Raw genomic sequence first — 8250 nt, forward strand, 5'->3', positions numbered from 1 at the left:
TGGAAAGATAGACTAGATCCTTTCTCCTCCTCAGCCCTGCTAAAAGATCCTGCACCATATCTGGTTTTCTACACAGGTGGGTTGCATCAGCTCTAGCATCTCCTAGCAGGGCTCTGAACAGCAATGACTCATTTGGCTTCAGGGTGTCAGTGGCTGCACCGTGCATTTGTACAGAACTATTGTGAGCGTCTGTCCTTGAGATTCTTCAGTACTTGCTAATCACCTACACTCTGTCATGTGACAGACCTCTGTGTATGTGTGTGCGTGTCCTTCCTTTATTTCCTAACAAAGCACTTATCTTCCATAGCCTGATTAGGCATGTGTAAGAGTTGAGCTGCCTAAGTACAGCATGGTGGAAGAGAAACATTGAGGATAGGGAGAGAGAATATGAGATGTTCAGACTGTTGCACTCTTAAAATTCTGCAGTTCAGTCACCACATTTATTATCAGAAATCAGGGTGGTCTTGGACATGACAACTTTGCAGATCCAGGAGTAATCTCCACAGTTAGGAATGCAATGAAATAATGAAATCTTCTTCTGAGTTGGTGAGATTGGGACAGAACATACAATGGCTAGTGTGTATATGTGTTGTGTGTGTGTGTGTGTGTGTGTGTGTGTATATATATATATATATATATATGATTTTTATTATATTTTCCAATTAAACAAAAACATATAAAAACATACATACAAATCAACTTATATCCTCACTCTGCCGAGCTACGACTTCCCTCCCTCACGTCAGCATTGCTCTTTCCCAGCTCCTGCCACCTAGCAGTTTGAAAGCACGCCAGTGCAAGTAGATAAATAGGTACCGCTCCGGCGGGAAGGTAAACGGCTTTTCCGTGGGCTCTGGTGTCTGTCACGGTGTTCCGTTGCACCAGAAGCGGTTTAGTCATGCAGGCCACATGACTCGGAAAGCTGTCTGTGGACAAACACCCACTCCCTCAGCCTGAAAGCAAGATGAGTGTCGCAACCCCATAGTCACCTTTGACTGTACTTGACCATCCAGAGGTCTTTACCTTCTACCTAAACGCCCCTTTGAACCAGGTACCAGCTGATGGCACACCATATTCTGCTTGTAAGTTACTAAGTTTCTCCAAAGAGTATCCTGGTCCAACATCAGACAGAAACTTTTGTCTATGGCTTTTTGGTTTGTTTGGTTTTTGCTACCTGCTGTTTTCTCTATTCATTGTTCCTGAAGCCAACTTCCAATGTTCACTCGCCCCTCTACGCACTTGTACTTGATTTTTCTTTTCAGTCTCGCTTCTGAATTCTGAGCAGACCTGGGCTTTGCCTTTAAAAACTTCTGCTTGGAAACACACAAACCCTTTAGAGCCCTCCATTGTTGGTAACCATTTTGCATGCAGAGAAACCAGCAGAGCTCTCAATTAAGATTCCAAGACAAAAGGCACTTTAGCAATAACAGCAGGACTGAAAAACACACCGATTGCCAATTAGCAGCCATGCCCTGGTGGGGAAACAATTAAAATGTTGGGAAATGTTTGGATACCTGGTGCGGTGTACAAGGAACAGTTAATTCCGAAAATGATTGTTGGCAGTGGGTTTGTTGTTGTGTTGTGTGTGTGTGTGTGTTTGTTTGCCACTTGCAGGAAAGCTTTCTCAATGGCATACATTTTTTTTAAAAAGACATGTCAACACAATTTCGGGCAAGATTACGTCAACTTGTAAAGAAACACAGCATCCTGTCTATTTACTGCCGACAACTCTTCCCAAGTATTATTGCTAAATTGCAGGGGAATGTTGTTTTTCCTCTCTTTGCAGTAATGAAATTAAAGAAAAGGCTTCGCTGAATGAAGTATGCTATTTTTGCGAGAAAGGTGGAATAGAATAATAGAGCAGCCAAGTACATGTTGTGATGTGCTTCTCAAGCACCTAATCTCAAAACACAAAGCAGTGATCATCACTGAGTGTTCAGGCAGTGAGCTAGTTTTAATAAATATTGAAAACTACATTTGTTCTCTGCAGTTGTTTCCAGTGAATGAGATTCAGAGTGAACACTATTGAAAGGGGCTCCCTCACTGTTAGGAGAAGGGAGAAGGTCTTGGGCAGATTGGAGTTAACCCCCATTGAGGAATGCTTTTCGGGCATTTCCACTAAAAAAAAGTTGAACTTCCACCACATGTGTGGTGGATTTGCAAGAAAGCGAGGGTATTTTGGGAAATGATACATGATGAGATGAAAAGAATTCCCATTTCTTCCCAAATACTCTTCTTATCCATGATCCCCACAGCACTGTGCTGTTCTTTGCTAACTGAACAATGCTTTGTTTTTACCTCCTGTCCAGCAAGGAGGATGGGAGGCATTTCTAAAAAATATCTATCTATCTATCTTTCTTTTCTTTCTTCTTTCTTTTTTTTTTTTTTTTTTTTTTTTTTTTTCTTTTTTGTTTTTTCTTATTTTTTTTTTTTTTTTCTTTCTTTTTTTGTCTTTCTTTTCTTTTTTCTTTCTTTCTTTCTTTCTTTCTTTCTTTCTTTCTTTCTTTCTTTCTTTTCTTCTTTCTTCTTCTGTGGATCCAGCCATGTAATGCCATTCCTCTGTATGTGCTGAATCTGAAAAAGGCAGACATCTATTTGATTGGGTATTGGCTTTCTCCTATGCCAGTCCTACCCCCACTTTGGGGCAGAACATCACAGTTGCTAGTTTTGAACATGTTTTGGTCTTTGCCTTCATTCACCTTGGGGGTTCTCTGCCACTCCCCTTTGAACAAGGTTCCAGGCTGATGGCACATCATATTTTACTTGTTAGTTACTAAATCTTCTCTAAAGAGTATCCTGGACCAGCATTAGACAGAAACCTGTTTAAGGCTTTTTGTTTTTTGCTATCTGCCATTTTCCCTAAATATTATCTAATGGCTTATTAATAAAATAGTTTAAATCAAAAGCCTAATGTTGGTTGGCTTGGTGCACTGTTTAGGATTTGCACTAGTTGTTCATATAGCCAGCTTGGGTCTATGCTACAGTTTAGCCTGCTATGAATAGGTAAAGGTAAAAGGTAAAGGACTCCTGGACGGTTAAGTCCAGTCAAAGGTGACTATGGGTTGTGGCACTCCTCTTGCTTTCAGGCCGAGGGAGCGGGTGTTTGTCCACAGACAGCTTTCCGGGTCAGTGACCAGCATGACAAAACTGCTACTGGAGCAACAGGACACCGTGACGGAAGCCAGAGTGCACGGAAAAACCGTTTACCTTCCCACCACAGTGGTACCTATCTATCTACTTGCACTGGCGTGCTTTCAAACTGCTAGGTTGGGCAGGAGCTGGGACATAGCAATGGGAGCTCACTCCATCATGGGATTCGAACTGCCGACATTCCAATCAGGAAGCCCAAGAGACTCAGTGGTTTAGACCACCGCGCCACCCGCTCCCAATGCTATGAATAGGAGAAGAGAGAGAAAGCTTTAAGCTAGAAACTACATTTTACTGTTTTATTTTTCTAAACGCAGCCTTTCATGTCTTCAAAAACTAACTTCTTATCTAATTAAGCCTGTGTGGGCTGGTGGGGATTCTAATTAAGCTTATCTCCCCCACACATTAATAATGCCTCTGTCTTATCAGCTATTACTATAAATGGGAGAAGATAACCTTTTGGAAAGAGTTGGGTGTTTAGAGATTGGTGGTACCCTAGCTAGATCTCTTTACTGGTGCACCCACTAATGCTAGTAAGAATCATTGCTCTCTCAGTGGATGGTGACAGCTACAGATTTTTAGCATATTTTACAGTAAAATTAGTACTAGTGATAAAGCTGGAGTAAATAGACGTCATCTAATTAATTTATCACATGGCCTCTAGGGTTATGGTAAGGCCAGTTGCAAGGATTTTCCAAAAGCCCTGAGAGTGGATCGGTCTTTACCAACCTGGTTCCCTACAACTGTTTTGAACCACAATCTAATCAGTCTCAGCCAGCACAGCGAATGAACAGGGATGATGGGAGCTGCAGCTCAAAGCATCTGGGGCGGGGGTCAGCAACCTGCGGCTCCGGAGCCGCATGCGGCTCTCTGACAGGTCTCCGCGCGCTCCGGCATGCCCCTTTCAATGCCCTTTCAATAATAATTAAATGGTTATCGGCAAAAAAGGGGGGGCCAAAAAAACCATGAATATCCGCATCAACGTTGAACAGCTGGGCGGTCTTTCTCAGCCCTCTCGGGGTTCCCGAGGACAGACCCAAGATTGATGTCCACGTGACCACTCCCAGAGAGAGGAAGCGACTTCTTCACACCAATAAGCGTGTGGGGAGGGCTGAGCTTTTACCACCTCGGCGTGCCGATTGGCAGGACAGATCGCCCGCCTTGGCGCATAGGCTCGGAGCCGGGGCCTTACCGCCAAGGTAGCCACTGAGGATGAAGGCGGGGAGGCGGGCACGGGAGAGCGATGCTTCGTCCGGCCAATGAGCCGCCGGGATGCCTGTTCCTGTTTGAGGGGAACATGTCAATGAGGGTGGCGTTAGGGCGGGGAGAAAGGAGCTGGGCTTTGCGAGTTATCGAGAGAGAGAGAGAGAGAAAAGAGTCGGGATAATAAAGGCGGCGGGAGGTGGCGGCGGCGGCGATTGGAGCGGCCTCGGGCGGAATCCTTTTCAAAGCGGCCGCGCGGAGGGCGGAGCAGCGGGCCAGGCGTCGCCGTGACGGAGGGCGGCGATGGTCGCCGACAGGATGAAGTAGAGCTGCTTTGGGGCGGCGGCGGCGAAACGTCCGGGCTGCTTCTGAAACCTCCGCCAACCGGTTCTTCGCCAGCGCTCGCTGCGGGCGGTGTACATGCTCAAGACGGCCCCAAGGGCGGCTCGGGCCCGGAGCCCTGAGGCCGGCGCGCTGCAGTGCCTGCCGTGATTCCCCCCCCCAACCTGTTTTTTGCTTTTTGCTTTTGGCTTTTTGCCTTGCTCTCCCACCCCCCTCTCTTTTTCTTCCCCCCTCCTTTTTAATCCAAGGGGAGAAATCCCATTTTTTAAACAAACAAACAAACAAACAAACGAAAAAAACAACAACCCCCCCCCACAGCTGCTGCAGCCACTCTATTTGAATTTTTATTATTACCCTTTTCTCCCTCTATCCCCCCTTTTTCTTTTCTCTTCCCCTTTTGTTTTTGTTTTCAAAAAAAGGAAAAAGAAGAAAAAGATTTCCCCCCTTTATTTTATTTTTTAAACTACTACATATTTTTAATAGATATTCTCCCCACCCCACCCCACCCCCAATTTATATTTTTCCACCCCACTTTTCCATTCCCCCCCTTTTTCTTTCTTTATTAGTTCGCTTGCCAACCTATCTTAGAGGGGGAAGCCCTCTCTGCCCCCCCCCCCCCCCCCCCCAAAAAAACTTTGAGCTGAACCCCAAAAAACGGGGTAGATCACTGCTGAAAGTAGATCACAGTTTCTTGGGAGTTGGCCACCCCTGGTATAAGACATGTAACTAGAATAAAAAATTTAAAAAACCAAGCAAATAATTGTAATAACTACTGTAATAAAGCACTGCTATAATTATATATAATTTCCCTAAAATTTTGGTTTCATTCGCCTTTCTGTGCTGAAATGTCACAACCTGAACGACCATGACTTGCCCCCCCTAGTTTTGATCCTGGGTACGCCCCTGAGTCAATGCAAAAAAGTAATAACTTATTCTTGTTGTTTTTACTAATTATACTTTGCATTGGGTCCTATACGTTATTTATTATTATTGCATTAAGGTAAGAAACAATATATGCAGCGTTATATTTGTTTTAAATGTCGCAATGGTTTTGCGGCTCCCAGTGTTGTTTTTCCCTTTAGAAACGGGTCCAAGTGGCTCTTTGTGTCTTAAAGGTTGCAGACCCCTGAAATTCTGGGGCATCAAGTTGAAGATTGAAACAGGGCTTCTTCCTTATTTACAGGACAACTCTTGCTGCTGTTAGTGAATGAATAACATTTATTGACTATCATCACCCAACCGATGCAAAAAAAAATTCAAATGCACATACAAAGGTTCTGTTGGAACTGTGCTTCCCTGTTGTTGTTCAGTCGTTCAGTCGTGTCCGACTCTTCGTGACCCCATGGACCAGAGTACGCCAGGCACGCCTATCCTTCACTGCCTCTCGCAGTTTGGCCAAACTCATGTTAGTAGCTTCAAGAACACTGTCCAACCATCTCATCCTCTGTCGTCCCCTTCTCCTTGTGCCCTCCATCTTTCCCAACATCAGGGTCTTTTCTAGGGATTCTTCTCTTCTCATGAGGTGGCCAAAGTACTGGAGCCTCAACTTCAGGATCTGTCCTTCTAGTGAGTACTCAGGGCTGATTTCTTTGAGAATGGATAGGTTTGATCTTCTTGCAGTCCATGGGACTCTCAAGAGTCTCCTCCAGCACCATAATTCAAAAGCATCAATTCTACGGCGATCAGCCTTCTTTATGGTCCAGCTCTCACTTCCGTACATTACTACTGGAAAAACCATAGCTTTAACTATACGGACTTTTGTCGGCAAGGTGATGTCTTTGCTTTTTAAGATGCTGTCTAGGTTTGTCATTGCTTTTCTCCAAAGAAGCAGGCGTCTTCTGATTTCGTGATAAAACCACTCTACAAAACTTTTTGTTTCTCTGCATTTAGAAAATCTGTGAAGAAAAACTCTGTAAGGTCTTCTGCAAGAACAGCAGTGACTGTTACCATATTGTTTTTATTTATTTTAGAAATTCGCACACTGCTTAATTGTAAAAACCTTTACATGGTTTATATAAAATATGCTCACATTAAATTTTCATTAAAAGTCAGAAAAAGTAGATAAATATAATCAGTATTACACACACAAACCACACACACACACACACACACACACACAAAACTTTACATAGCTGACTTGAAATTGTATAATTGTGTTCCAGCATTGCTCTTTGACTCTGAAGGCAGTACCCCTTTGGCACATTTTCCCCGGTGCCTTTTTTCTAAGACTTTCTCACCCTCATAACTTTTTTTTTTACTGAAAGGGTCAGTTCACAGAAGCTGAAACACATCTCTTTCAGACTTCTGCTTTCCATCTCTTCAAACAAACATGAAACAGCTCTGACAAGTTCAGGCCATGCAAAATAATTAGAGAAACAAAAGAAAAGAAAATGAAACGAAATGTTACTGGTTCATAAATAAGCCAATAATAGTAATAGTAATAATCCATAAGCTTTTGTTGTATTTTTACTTTGTTTTTGTTTTTTAAAGTATTTTTTTTAAATTTCTTGATTTACAAAGGTGTGTGCAAAGTCTCTCTCGTATTTTTTCCATGTAACATTTTTACAAAACAACTAAAATTGATCTGTAAAAATGTTTATGGAAAAATAAGAGACATTACACACATCTTCAATAAAAAAAAAAACAGTTTTGGTTGTTGAGATATTAGGAAGAAAGGGGGGAAAGAGATGGGTAGGTGGGGTGACAATGTTTCTATTTTACCAGGCATAGGCAAACTCAGCCCTCCAGATGTTTTGGGACTACAATTCCCATCATCCCTGACCACTGGTCCTGTTAGCTAGGGATCATGGGAGTTCTAGTCCCAAAAACACCTCGAGGGCCGAGTTTGCCTATGCCTGCATTAGATGCACATCAGACCAACTGCTCTTACCTTTTCTTGTTAATTGTTTCTTACAGGTATACCTCAGGAGTGTGTGGCTCTGTGGCCACAACATCGTGCCCTGGGCCTAGGTGCACACAATGACAACATCCTGGGGCCAACACCTTGGACTGGATGCCAGCTCTCAGATCACCTGATGGGTAGGAGGGGCATGTGCTGGGATAGCTTGCCGCCATGGCTTGTTTCACAATTTGCACTGCATGGGCTGACAGATGCGCTGGTGGTTCAACTGGGGAGAACGATCTGGTTGGCAGAGAGGGCATCAGCTCACCCTTGTGACTGCCATGGACCTAGAGGCCTTGCAAACAGCACATCCATGTATGAGTATCTTGTGTTTGGAGCTTCTGGAACAACAGCTATGGCAAGGGACATGGACCCTGCACACGTCAACCATGCCCCGGGGGGAAATGAACAGGGCAATGTTGCACAAGGCATTGCAGCTGGAAGGATGGGCGATTTGGAACCTTGGCATCACATGTGAGAAATTGGAATGCACCTATTTCCACCGGGCAATGAGGCTTGGCTGTTGGACATTTACTGAGGCCTGTGTCATTGGTCGCAGTTGTGAGTGGTTTGGCAGCAAGCTGGCACGGTGGGGCTGACTTGGGTGGCAGAAAAAGGCCTTGAGTTGGATCCGTAGTCTGGCAGAGGGAGTGGCT

The sequence above is a fragment of the Lacerta agilis genome, chromosome 11 (genome assembly GCF_009819535.1).
Source record: "Lacerta agilis isolate rLacAgi1 chromosome 11, rLacAgi1.pri, whole genome shotgun sequence".
In the NCBI taxonomy this organism is placed as follows: domain Eukaryota; kingdom Metazoa; phylum Chordata; class Lepidosauria; order Squamata; family Lacertidae; genus Lacerta; species Lacerta agilis.